Genomic DNA, 14,386 nt, shown 5'->3' on the forward strand with positions numbered 1-14,386 from the left:
TTGATTTTATTTGATCTATTGGTGGCATATATTATAGTTGTTCCTTTTCTCTTCCCCTTTGGATTCTGGGATGCTTCTCTTTCTTGATTCTCCTCCCACCGGAATGGCTGTGAATAATTGTTTCTTTTTAATTTCCTTTACCAGCTCCTTCTCATCTCCATGACCTCTAATCAATGGAATGAGCCAGAGCTTAGATCTCAGACCTGTTTCCCTGAGTGATCTCATCCAGTCTTGTGTTTTAAATAATGCTCATACCAAAGACTTCAAAATTTAAGTACCTACCTCAGAACTTGCCTTGAGCTCTGATCTCATAGATTTACCTGCTCAGCATTACCTCTTATGTGTCCTCCTCCTCTCCTTCACATCCCAAACCCAATCCATCAGTGAACCTTGTGGGCCCTCTAGATTTTGATCTAGAGTCCGACTCCTTAGTATCTCCATTTCTCCACCCTGTCCGATACTACCATCATCTTTTGTTTATAATATTTCAGTAGCTTCTTGTCTTCTGCTTCCACTGTTACTCTCTAAAGTCTATTCTCCACACAGTAGCCAGACCAATCCTGATGAAATGAATCAGATCATATTACTTCTCACTCACAACCTTCCAGTAATCTCTCATCACACTCAGGGTAAAAGCTGAAGAATTTATTTTTATTTTTATTTATTTATGTACTTATTTTTTGAGATGGAGTTTCACTCTGTCACCCAGGTTGGCGTGCAGTGGTGCGGTCTCAGCTCACTGCAACCTCTGCTTCCTGGGTTCAAGCGATTTTCTTGCCTCAGCCTCCCAAGTAGCTGGGATTACGGGTGTCCGCCACCACACCCAGCTAATTTTTGTATTATTATTATTTTATTTTATTTTATTTTTTTAGATGGAGTCTCGCTCTGTCACCCAGGCTGGAGTGCAGTGGCATGATCTCAGTTCACTGCAGTCTCTGTCTCCTGGGTTCAAGCAGTTCTCCTGCCTCAGCCTCCCGAGTAGGTGGGACTACAGGCATGTGGCAGCACGCCTGGCTAAGTTTTACATTTTTAGTAGAGATGGGATTTCACCATGTTGGCCAGGCTGGTCTCAAACTCCTGACCTCAGGTGATCTGCTCGCCTCGGCCTCCCAAAGTGTTGGGATTACAGGCGTGAGCCACCGCACCTGGCTAAAGCTGAAGAATTTAGAATGGCCTACATGATCTTGGTTTTCCTTTACCACAATCAGCTCATTTTTTATCTCATTTCTAACTTGTCACCCTTTTCATTGGCCCACCTATGTTAGCCTGTTGATCAGTCCTTGCATGTGTTAAATGCTCTGGTCTCAGAGCCTTTGTGTTTGCCGTTCCCTTTGCTGGAGTATTCTTCCACAGGTAGCCATATTCATGTTACATGAATATCAACCTGCTTCCATTTCCTACTTTATTTTTCTCCGTAGTGTTCATATAACCATCTTACTTTTGTTAAAAACAATTATTTTCTGACTACCCTTTCTGGAATGTCAGCTCCCTGAAGTGAAGGACTTTGGATTACTGCTGTATCCCCAGACCAATACATGGCACCTTGTTGGCCCACCGAACTTTTATTGAATGAATGGTCTTAAATTCCTCTCAAATACCTGATGCTTCCCCTCCTCCTTTTCTCTCTAGTCATGAGATTATCAGAACTGTGCAGATTCTTGATCATTCCTGTGTAATTTCTCTCTCAGTTTTTTGTGGACTGGGATATGTTTTAATTCTACTGATGCACTACATTTTGTAGCTGTAGTTCCGCCAAAATAGCAAACATCAGAACGTCAAACGTGTATGTTTGGTCTTATATGATGGTCTTTCTGTAGAGTAACAATTTCTCCCTAATTTCTTAACATCCCTCCCACCAGCTCAGTTCTAATGCAGCAGTATTACCTTAGGGTCAAGTTGATATGTGAAAGGAGAATAGTGACTTTCACCTTTTGGCTTTTAACACTTAGTTAATGTGGGCACAAGTGGTTTTTTTTTTTTTTTTTTTTTTTTTTTAGACGGAGTCTCGCTGTGTCGCCCAGGCTGGAGTGCAGTGGCATGATCTCAGCTCACTGCACCTCCCAGGTTCAAGCGATTCTCCTGCCTCAGCCTCCTGAGTAACTGGGATTACAGGCATGCGCCACCATGCTCAGCTAATTTTTTGTATTTTTAGTAGAGATGGGGTTTCACCATGTTGGTCAGGCTGGTCTCAAACTCCTGGCCTCGTGAGCCACCTGCCTCGGCCTCCTAAAGTGCTGGGATTACAGGCGTGAGCCACCATGCCTGGCCTGGCACAAACTATTTTAATCTTATTCTTTGTTAGCTTCTTATACTTGTAAACTGCAAGTGTATATAGGTCCATTCTTTGTTCTTTCCCCTCAGTGTATAAATTAGTCATTTGGATAATACTAAATAATACAATTCTGAGAGTTGAGCTTAAGCATTAGTGTTGTATAAGTTTGAAACAAAATGTGAACGCTCTGCCGAAGTCTTAACTGGGGTTTTTTTCCTGGGAGCTTCCCAATCGCAGAGATCCAAGTTACACAGGGAGTCGTGATAGGACCTATCTGGTCTGCATAGGATATGCTGTCACAACTTCTCACAACCTCTAGATTCCTTATAACTAGGTTGACTATGTAATTTGTCATTTAAACTGAAGGACTTATTGAAGATTGAAGAGTGGCACTATCTGTAATTACACAGAGATAGAAGTTTAAACTGCAACTGTCTTGGTCATACCAGCATATTTGGTAATCCTACATATAATTTATTTGGTCTTCCAAGTCCTTGGTATCGGAGAAGTGTTCACTCTGCAAGGAGATATAACTGTTCCATCTTTGGGAATGTGTGACTCCCACTACAATTTATAAATTGACCACCTGATACTGGCTTCTTTTTGTTGGCTAGATTAGCTTGCATTGTTCGATTATCCTTGTTACGAATTGAGTCTGCTTAATGGTGCTTTGAAAATTTAGCAGCAGTTGTTAGGAGATGGAGGGTTATACCAGCCTGTTGCTAGGCATTTTTTTTCTTTGAAATATAAATCATATGCCATAAAATTCACCCTTTGGCATGTGAAATTGAATGGTTTTTAGTATTATATACTTATAAAATTGTACAAGCATCAGCAATATCTAATTCCAAGACATTTCATCAACTCTAAAGAAACCTTGTATCCATTAGCAGTCACTCCCTATATTAGTTTTCCGTGGCTGCTATAACAAATTATCACAAACTTGGTGGCATAAAATAACAAAAATTTATTCTCCCTTAGTTCGGGAGGTCAGAAGTCTAAAATAAGTTTCACAAGACCTAAATCAAGATGTTGGCAGGGCTGTGCTCCCCTGGGAAACTCTAGGGGAGAATTCATTCTTTGCATCTTCTAGTTTGTGGATGTGACATTCCTTGGCTTGTGGCCATGCCACTCTAATCTTTGCTTCTGTCTTCACCTTTTCCTAGAGTATGTGTGAAATCTCCCTCTGCTTCTCTTACAAGGACACTTGTGATGGCATTTAGGGCCCACCTGTATAGTCCAGGATAATTTTCCCATCTGTAAAGATCCTTTTTCCAAATAAGGTAACATTTACAGGTTTAAGGGATTAGGACCTGATATTCTGGGGGCGATTTTTCAAACCTGCTGCATTCCTTTCATTCCTCTTTTCATGGAGCCTGTGGCAGCTGCTACTTTATTTCTGTCTTATGAATTTGCCTTATTCTGGACATTTTGTATAAGTAAAATAATAAAATATGTGGCCTTTTGTGTCTGGTGTTATTCACTTAGTGTATTTTCAAGGTACACTGTATTGTATGCCTGTTTGTACTTCATTTCTTTTTATGGCTGAATAGTACTTCATTGTACAGATATACCACAGTTTGTTTATTCATTCATGAATTAATTTACATTTGGTTGTTTGCACTTTGTAGCAGCATTATTGCTATATGCCAGCTAGCTTATGTATATGTTATATTTTCAGTTCTCTTAGGTATATACCTAGGAGTGATACTGTTGGGTCATGTGGTAACTCTATATTTAAATTTTGAGCAATTGCCAAAGTTTTCCAAAGTACCAGTTTATATTGCCACCAGCAGTATATGAGGGTTCAGATATCTGCACATCCTCTGCAACACTTGAGATTGTTTTTGGCTATAACTAACCTAGTGGATGTGAAGTAATAGCTCATTGTGATTTTGATTTGCATTTCCTTAATGACTGCTTATGTTGAGCAGCATTTCGTGTGCTGCTTGGCCATTTGTGTGTCTTCTTTGGAGAAGTGTTCAAATCCTTTTCCCTTTTTTTATTGTTTGTTTTTGAGACAGGGTCTCCCTCTGTTGCCCAGGCTGCAGTACAGTGACACAGTTATGGCCCACTGCAACGTCGACCTCCCAGGCTCCAGTGATTCTCCCATCTCAGCTGCCACCCTGCCTCATTCCACTCCTCAGTAGCTGGGACTGCAGGCTTGTGCCACCATGCCCAGCTAAATTAAAACATTTTTTTTTCTTGAGACAGTTTTGCTCTGGCAGCAAGGTTGTAGTACAGTGATGTGATCACAGCTTACTGCAGCCTCCACCTTCTAGGCCCAAGCAATCCTTCCACCTCAGCCTCCTGGGTAGCTGGGACCACAGGCATACTCTATCATGCCTGGTTAATTTTTAAATTTTTTGTAGAGTTAGGATCTCACTATGTTGTACAGGCTGGTCTAGAGTTCCTGGGCTAAGTCCTCCTGTCTCAGCCTCCCAAAATACTGGGATTACAGGTATGAGCCACTATGCCTGTGTTTTTAAATTTTTTTGTAGAGAAGGAGTCTCACTACATTGCTTGGACTGCTCTTGAACTCTTGGGCTCAAGTGATCCTCCCATCTCAGCCTTCCAAAGTGTTGGGCTTACAGGTGTGAGCCACCATGTCCAGCCTATTTTTTTTTTTTTAAACAGAGTCTCACTTTGTCGCCCATGCTGGAGTGCAGTGGCTTGATCTCGTCTCACTGTAACCTCTGCCTCCTGGATTCAAGTGATTCTCTTGCCTCAGCCTCCTGAGTAGCTGTGATTACAGGCGTGTGCCACCATGCCAGCTAATTTTTGTATTTTTAGTAGAGACAGGGTTTTGCCATGTTGGCCAGGCTGGTCTCAAACTCCTGACTGTAAGTGATTCTCCCACCTTGGCCTTCCAGAATGCTGGGATTATAGGTGTGAGCCACCGTGCCCAATTGGGACCTGTTTTTAAAATGAATTGTTTTATTGTAAAAATGCATACAATTTACCACCTTAACCATTTTTAAATTAATAGTTCAGTAGTTTCAAGTGTATTTGCATTTATGTGAAACAGATCTCTAGAACTGAAATAATGCCCATTAAACAACAGACTCACCCTTTTCCTCTGCCCCTAGCCCTTGGTAACCGTTACTCTACCTTCTGTTTTTTTTTTTTTTCTTATTTTTTTGAGACAGAGTCTTGATGTGTTGCCCAGGCTGGAGTGCTGCAATCTCCACTCACTGCGACTTCTGCCTCCCAGATTCAGGGGATTCTTCTGCCTCAGCTTCCCGAATAGCTGGGACTACAGGTGTGTGCCACCACGCTCAGCTAATTTATTTTTTTGAAACAGAGTTTCTCTCTTGTCGCCTAGGCTGGAGTGCAGTGGCGCAATCTCAGCTCACTGCAACCTCTGCCTCCCGGGTTCAAGCGATTCTCCTGCCTCAGATTCCCGAGTAGCTGGGTTTACAGGTGCCTGTCACCACATGTGACTAATTTTTGTATTTTTAGTCGAGACAGGGTTTCACCATGTTGGCCAAGCTGAGCTCGAACTCCTGACCTCAGGTGATCTGCCCACCTCAGCCTCCCAAAGTGCTGGGATTACAGGTGTGAGCCTCTGCTCCCTGCCTCTACTTTCTGTTTCTATGAATTTGACTATTTTAGTTATCTCATATAGGTGGAATCATACAAATACAACAGTATTTGTCTTTTTATGACTGGTTTATTTTATTTGGCATAATATCCTCAAAGTTCAAACATGTAGCATGTGACAGGATTTTCTTCCTTTTTAAGGTTGAATAATATATGATACATTTTGTTTATTCATTTTTGGGTAGACATTTGGATTGCTTCCACCCCTTGGCTATTTTAATAGTCCTTCTGTGAACATGGGTGTGCCAATATCTCTTCGAGACCCTGCTTTCAATTCTTCTAGATGTATACCCAGAAGTAAGATTGCTATAACATATAGTACTGTTTTTAATTTTATGAGGAACTTCTATACCGTTTTCCATAGTAGTTATACCATTTTACAATCCAGTAACCATGCATGAGGATTCTAATTTTTTTCCAACAATGTTTGTTTTTTAATAGTAGTCATCCTAGTAGGTGTGAGGTGGTATCTCATGGTGGTTTTAAGGTGCATTTCTTTTATGATTAATGACACTGAACATATTTCCTGGGTCTTTTGTGTGTCATCTTTGGAGAAATGTCTATTCATGTTCTTTGCCCTTTTAAAAAATTGAGTTATTTCTATTCGTCATCTCCATTATAGTTTTACCTCTTCCTTTCCAATCTGAATGCTTTTTGCTTCATTTTCTTGCCTAATTACGTTGGTTGTAGAACCTCCAGTACAGTGTTGAATTGAAGTGGTGAAAGTGCACATCTGTCTTGTTCCTGATCTTAGGGGCAGGGGAACTTTCAGTCTCACCATTAAGTATGATACTATAATAGCTGTGAGTCTCATCCAGATGTGGTGGAGAAAGTTCCCTTCTATTCTTAGTTGTTTTGTTGTTTCGAATCATAAAAGGATGTTAGCTTTTGTCAAGTGTTTTTTCTGCAGACAGGTGTGTTTTTTGTCCTTTATTAAAATGGTATAGGCTGGGCATGGTGGCTCACACCTATAATCCCAGCACTTTGGGAGGCCTAGGCACGCGGATCACCTGAAGTTGGGAGTTCGAGACCAGCCTGACCAACATGGAGAAACCCTGTCTCTACTAAAAATACAGACACATTAGCTGTGCATGGTGACGCATGCCTGTAATCCCAGCTACTTGGGAGGCTGAGGCAGGAGAATCACTTGAACCCAGGAGGAGGAGGTTGCGGTCAGCTGAGATGGTGCCATTGCACTCTAGCCTGGGCAATAAGAACGAAACTCTGACTCAAAAAAAAAAATAATTAAAGTTAAAAAAAATATATAAAATGATAATAGTGTTGGTTGATTTTCATAGAATGAACCATCCTTGTATTTTTTAAATAAATCCCACTTGATCATGGTATGTAATTGTTATATATGTTGTCAGATTTTGTGTGCTAACATTTTGTTGAGGATTTTTGCCTCTATAAGGGATATTGGCCTGTAGTTTTTTTAATATGATTTCTTGGTTTGATTTTGGTATAAGAGTAATAACTAGCCTCATAGATGTGCAAAGTTTCTCTCCTCTTCTAATTTTTGGAAGAGTTTATGAAGGATTGGTGTTAATTCTTTTTAAAATGTTAATAATTTACTAGCATAGCTATCTGATTTTGGGCTTTTATTTGGGGTAGTTTCTTGATTACTAATTCGCTTGTTTTGGATCCGTTCATATTTTGTTTGTTCTTGAGTCCGTTCATTAGCTCATGTCTTTCTAGGAATTTGTTTCATCTAGGTTATTTAATTTTTTGACAGATAATTTTTCATAGTATTCCTTTATAATTATCTTTATTTCTGTGTGGTTGGTAGTAATTTCCCTCTTTATTTTTAAAAAACAATTAATTGAAGTGAAAATCACGTAACATAAAATCAGTTATTTTAAAGTAAACAATTTAGTGACATTTAGTGCATTTGTAATATTGTACATGTGCTGCCTCTGTCTAGTTCTGATAATTTCCATCATTCCAAAGTAAAACCCCTTTACCCATTAAGCAGTTTCTCACCATTTTCCCTTTACTATCTTTTGGCAACCACAAATCTTTGTTTAATATCTATGGATTTATCTATTTCTGGTATTTCCTGTAAATGAAATCATACAGTGTATGAGCTTTTGTGCCTGACTTCTTTCACATGGTATGTTTTCAGGGTTTACCATGTTGTAGCATGTATCAGTGTGTCGTTTCTTTTATGGCTGAATAAACATTCTGTTGTATGTACACACCATGATTTGTTTATCCATTCATCCATTGATGGACATTTAGGTTGTTTTCACCTTTTGGTTATTATGAATTGCTGCTGTAAACATGTATACATGTACTTGAGTACCCTTATTTCTTTGAGTGTATATTTAGAAGTAGATTTCTGGGACCATAAATCTATGTTTAACATTTTGAGGAACTGCCAAACCATTTTGTAATAAAATCTTTTGATTTTTACAAGCTTTTGTTAATTTCCAGGATCTGAAAAATGTGATTTTTGTAGTTTTTGCTAGTGTTCTCTTTGCTTTTATGAAGGAGCAGCTATTTGTAGGTCCTTATTCCTCCCTTCCCCTTAATTTCACCCGGTTGACTTTGTTAACGCATTTTTTTAGTTGTCTTTTTTGTGGTCCTCCACAACCCCTCTTTAAATCATTCTTCAAGCCCTTTAAAAACTCAGCTTTAGTGAAGAAACTTTACTCTGAACTATCAGACCACTTTCAGTTTGAACTGCCACCCTGTCAAATCTCCTTTGTAGACTCTTCTGACCAAGATTCTGCTCATAGGAGGAAGGGAAAGAAAAGGGAAAATGACTGATTTTCTCTCTTGTTTAAGAGTAGATCCCAGCCTGGGCACGGTGGCTTACGCCTATAATTCCAGCACTTTGGGAGGCTAAGGCGGGTGGATCACCTGAGTTTAGGAGTTCGAGAGCAGGGTGAATCACCTGAGTTTAGGAGTTCGAGAGCAGCCTGACTTATATGGTGGAACCCTGTCTTTACTAAAAATACAAAAATTAGATGAGCGTGGTAGCATGTACCTGTAGTCCCAGCTACTTGGGAGGTCAAGATAGGAGAATTGCTTGAATCCAGGAGGTGGAGGTTGCAGTGAGCCGTGATCACGCCATTGCACTCCAGTCTGGGTGGCAGAGCGAGACTCTCGTCTCAAAAAAAAAAAAAAGGTAGATCCCATGGGGTAGGGAGGTTAGACATGAAAATACGTATCAGATCTAATGGGTTTGTCCTCAAAAATCAATTCTCACTTCCCATGATGGAAGAAGCCAGTAGGAGGGCTTCAATTCCAAAGAAAGCTGAGAGGTAAGTGGATGATAACCCACCTTCCAGATTATTTCTGTGCATTCAAACAATGACCCTTCTAGTAGATCATTGTTTTTTCTTTGTTTTTTTCAGACGGAGTCTTGCTCTGTCACCCAGGCTGAAGTGCAGTGGTGCAATTTTGTCCCACTGCAATCTCTGCCTCCCAGATTCAAGCAGTTCTCCTGCTGAGTAGCTGGGATTACAGGCACGTTCCACCATGCCTGGCTAATTTTTGTGTTTTTAGTAGAGATGGGGTTCACTGTGCTGGCCAGGCTAGTGTCAAGTTCCTGAACTCATGATCCGCCTGCGTCAGCTTCCCAAAGTGCTGGGATTATAGGCGTGAGCCACCGTGCCCAGCTCTAGTAAATCATTGTTATAACCACACGGGAGTTTTTAACCACACACATACTCTTCTGAGGAAAGACTTCCCCAAACTATTGGTCCTTATGATGAGATCTGGCCATACACATTTTTCTTCTGAACCCCAGGATTGTGGGGCTGTCACATTTCCTCTAAGAGTACACTTTAGGAGCTCCCAGACTTGAAAATTGGCTGTTTCCCATGTTTGAACATTTTCCACTTTTTCCTTCAGTCTGCCTTTTTGAATTGATTTCTAACTACTTCTAGATAACATTTTTCCATTAATGAATATTTGAGTGCTTATTGTGTGCCAGGCACTGCTTTAGGCACTTGAGAGAAACCAGTGAACACAACAGACAAAATGAACAACAACAACAAAAACAAGACAAACTACTCCAACAGAAGGAACTAACAGTCCAGTAGAGGAAGAAAGATAGTAAGTATAATAAAAATGCAAATTCTCTGGTGAAATGGAAGATGATATTATAGAACTAGGAAAAAAATAATAGAGCAGGATTAGAAGTTGAGGAGGTATAAGAGAATTGTAATTTTACATAGTGTGGTTAGAGTAAGTCTCATGGAGAAGGTAAATTTGGACATGCACTTGAAGGGGATAAAATGTCCCCGTGTTAGCCATGGGGACATAAGTGTTGGGCAGAGACTCTGAAGGAATAGCAAGGTAGCCAGTGTGGCTGGTTTAAAGTGAATGAAGATTAGAATAGTGGGAAAAAAGGTCAGAAAGGTAGCAAGAGTGGAAATAGTAGTAAGGATGTGTAAATTCTTCATTTTTCTCTCAGTCTAGTCTGTGGAAATTATCATGTCTTTTGATAAGGAACGACCTTGGTTTAATAGTTACTCCCCTCCTAGACTCTCAGGCTAGTTTGCTTTTTTGTTTTTGTTTTTTTTTTGAGACAGAGTATTGCTCTTGTTGCCCAGACTGGAGTGCAATGGCACAGTCTTGTGCACAGTCTTGGCTCACTGCAACCTCCGCCTCCTGGGTTCAATTGATTCTCTTGCCTCAGCCTACCAAGTAGCTGAAATTACAGGCGCCCACCACCATGCCCAGCAAATTTTTGTATTTTTAGTAGAGATGGAGTTTCACTATGTTGGCCAGGCTGGTCTCAAACTTCTGACCTCAGGTTGTCTGCCCACCTCGGCCTCCCAAAGTGCTGGGATTACAGGCATGAGCCACTGTGCCTGGCCTTTTTTTTCTTTTTCTTTTTCTTTTAAGATGGAGTCTCGCTGTGTCACGCAGGATGGAATGCAGTGGTGCAATCTCAACTCACTGTAACCTCGCCCGAGATGCTTGTGCCTGAGCCTCCTGAGTAGCTGGGACTATATGTGTGCGCCACCATACCTGGTTAATTTTTTGTAATTTTTTTAGAGATGGGGTTTCACCGTGTTGTCCAAACTGATCTCGAACTCCTGACCTCAAGTGATCCACCCACCTCGGCCTCCCAAAGTGTTGGGATTACAGGCATGAGCCACTGTGCCTGGCCTCTCAGTCTAGTTTCAACCCTATTTTACACTCCTCTACCATCCTCAGCTTATTTTTGAAAAAGTATTTATTAAAAAACATTTATGAAAAAGTTATTTGTGTTTTATTTAGTTGCCCTGTATGGAATACAAATGTTGACTGTAGTGTTAAGGATGCTGTAAAACTCCCATTTACTGCAAGGATCTGTGTTTAATGGGCATTCAATTCTAAGACAGCAAATGTGTAGAGTTATTGGTGGGGCTGGGGGACAAGAGTACTGTAGATGGAGAGTGAGGGAGGTGGGGCAGAAGTTTGAGAAAGCAGCAGTGGGGTGAAGAAAGTGATAGGCAAGGGAAGATGGTGGGGATAGGTACCACAGGAGTCCTGGTGGCCTAAAATCTAATCACAAAGGTTACTCAAGTGGGACTGATGCCTGAAAAAAACTTGTGTGTGGTTATAACAGTGATCTACTAGAAGGGCCATTGTTTGAATGCACAGAAATAATCTGGAAGGTGGGTTATCATCCACCGATCTCTCAGCTTTCTTTGGAATTGAAGCCCTCCTATTGGCTTCTCCCATCATGGGGGTGTAAATTGACTTTTGAGGACAAACCCGTTAGATCTGATATGTCTTTGCATGTCTAACTTCCCTACCGCAGTATCTCAAGATTCTGGTAAATTGGAACATAAGCATTTATGCATCCATTGGTGGACATTTGTAGAGAAGGGTCTCTGGACATCTAGAGGAGAAGAAAACTCTCATCGTCTAATGCTACTCTTGTTCTTAATGAACTTGTTCATTAACTTATTAGCTTTGTTCCTGATTCTTGCTCTATTCCTCTTTCTGATCTTGAATGATGGTTGGATGGTGGGTTAATCAGTATGGACAACAGCCAAAAGTCTAACCAAGAGCAGCTGGTTAGGAAGCCCAGCAGTGTTATTAGAACCCAATTTAAGTTTTTCTTCTTTGTTTGTTTGATGGTTTATTAACAATAGGAATTCATTTCTCACATTTTTAGGCTGGGAAGTTCAAGATCACGATGCTGGACAATTTGGTTCCTTAGTGAAGACTCTTTTCCTGGCTGGTGAGTGACAGCCTTCTTGCTGTGTTCTCACATGACAGAGAGAGGAAGCAAGGTCTGTGGTATCTGCTCTTATAAGGGCGCCAATCACATCATGAGGGCCCTATCCTCATGAATATCCTCATTACATCTTAACCTGATTATCACCCAAAAGCCCCTTCTCTAAATACCCTCACATAGGAGGTTATAGCTTCAGTATACACATTTGGGGGTGAGAGGAACACAGTTCAGCCATTGCGTAATCCAAAATATGTATACCTGAAATATTCTCTAGAATTGGAGGAATCATTTAACGCTTAGAAATAGAACACTGATATAATTACAGTTGTGTTTTAAGATCCATCTAGTGGTGGTGTGTTATAGAATTTGAAGGACAGAGAAAAGAGAACAATTTAGGGACTAGTACAGGTGTACAAAAATGCAGTAACCAGTGGACCTAAACCTAGAAGTTGGGGCCTGGGCTGGGGGCCATTAATAGGAATGGACATAAAAGGTAGAATGAGCAATGCTCTAAAAGTTATTTAAAATGGCTTATAGGGTACTTTGACATTTTCGGGAGGTAGAGGAGGTTTGAACAGGTTTAAAAAACAGAGAGTGAAAAAATGAATCCAATGAGACACTTTAATTCTTGAAGACTAAGCAGTTAACAGCAATAGCATCAGATATAGCTGTACACTAAGTCAGTTTTAGCAGAAAGAGCACAAAACCAGACTTCAGGAATTAGGCATGTTAGTGCTAACTCTGTCTACAAACCCTCCATATAACTATAGTAAATCATAAACGTTTTGGCACTTTAAAAATTAATCTTCAGATTGGCCGGGCACGGTGGCTCAGGTCTGTAATGCCAGCACTTTGGGAGGCCGAGGCGGACGGATCATGAGGTCAGGAGATGAAGATCATCCCGACCAACATGGTGAACCCCATCTCTACTAAAAATACAAAAATTAGCTGGTCGTGTTGGTGCACCTGTAATCCCAGCTACTCAGGAGGCTGAGGCAGTAGAATAGCTTGAACCTGGGAAGCAGAGGTTGCAGTGAGTCGAGATCGTGCCACTGCACTTTAGCCTGGGTAACAGAGCAAGACTCCGTCTTGAAAAAGAAAAAATAGTAACAATCATAAACTAATTAATTTTCAGATAAATCTAACGGCCATGTTGTCAGATTACAGTCTAATTTTTTAGGATATTGGAGAATATTAATGATTTTGATTTAGAATATTTTCTTTTTTTTCTGAGACACAGTCTTGCACTGTCACCCGGGCTGGAGTGCAATGGCGTGATCTCGGCTCACTGCAACCTCCACCTCCTGGGTTCAAGCGATTCTCCTGCCTCAGCCTCATGAGTAGCTGGGATTACAGGTGTCCACCACCACGCCCAGCTAATTTTTTGTGTTTTTATTAGAGATAGGGTTTCATTATGTTGGCCAGGCTGGTCTCGAACTCCTAACCTTGTGATCCACCTGCCTCGGCCTCTGAAAGTGTTGGGATTACAGGTGTGAGCCACCGCGCCCAGCCAGATTATTTTCTTTAGAGAGGATGTTAGAAAATACATTTAGAATTACCTAGAAGGTAGTTACTGGAAACGTGGAAGTGATCCTGAGAAGAAGATTGGATTTGGGCACGAGTTTTCCCACAGGACATTTGGTAATTCCTGGAGCCATTTTTAGTTGCCACCCTGGGGAATTACTGCTGGTTTCTAGTGGGTTAGAGATCACAGATGCTGCTAAACATCCTATAGTGCTCTCGACAACCCCCAGCAAAGAATTATCTGGTCCCAAATGTCAGTAATGGTTAGGAAACACTGGGCTAGGTGGCATCAACCTGGAGTTAGGCGATTTAAGTTGTATATAGACAGACTAAACCAATTGTAGTTGACTCCAAAGAACAGTGTATTCATATCTGCGTTATTTTTTTGTGGCATTATATATCTACTAATTAAGTTGTAAATCACTATTCATGATACACCAGTTTGTATATTTCATGCATTTACCCCTGTCTACTCTGTGCTTTGCACAATATCTGACCAGACATGGGCAAACAAAATAATAGTTTTAGAGGAAATGAGGAAAATAATACATATGTTTTTATTAGTTTAATATTGTATTCCTATTAAAATTCATTTCCAAGGTGATACACATATTTATAGGAATAAATATTGTCTATATGTTCCAAAATTAGATACTGATATCCTCATTAAAATTGAAACAGTGTGCATGGCATACATTAGATGTCAGTTTAATTTTTATGCTTTGGATTATGCTGATTTGAAGGGTCCACATTGGGATACAGTGAATCTTGATATGTTTTTAGAAATTGGTGAGTTATGA

At 40.5% G+C, this 14,386-nt stretch overlaps 1 protein-coding gene and 1 gene segment (V, D, J or C); one reads left to right on the plus strand and one right to left on the minus strand.

Moving 5' to 3' along the window:
• LOC105521983 overlaps positions 1-14,386 on the minus strand; it is a 659,966-nt gene that overhangs the window by 498,564 nt on the left and 147,016 nt on the right.
• ZNF280B (zinc finger protein 280B) overlaps positions 1-14,386 on the plus strand; it is a 31,021-nt gene that overhangs the window by 11,740 nt on the left and 4,895 nt on the right. For all 3 annotated transcript variants that reach the window (XM_011956354.1, XM_011956355.1, XM_011956356.1), the window contains one exon: positions 12,000-12,117. The gene's annotated coding sequence lies outside the window, so the exon portion shown is untranslated. The remainder of the gene's footprint in view (positions 1-11,999; positions 12,118-14,386) is intronic.

This window comes from Colobus angolensis, unplaced genomic scaffold (genome assembly GCF_000951035.1).
Source record: "Colobus angolensis palliatus isolate OR3802 unplaced genomic scaffold, Cang.pa_1.0 Scaffold415, whole genome shotgun sequence".
Classification (NCBI taxonomy): domain Eukaryota; kingdom Metazoa; phylum Chordata; class Mammalia; order Primates; family Cercopithecidae; genus Colobus; species Colobus angolensis.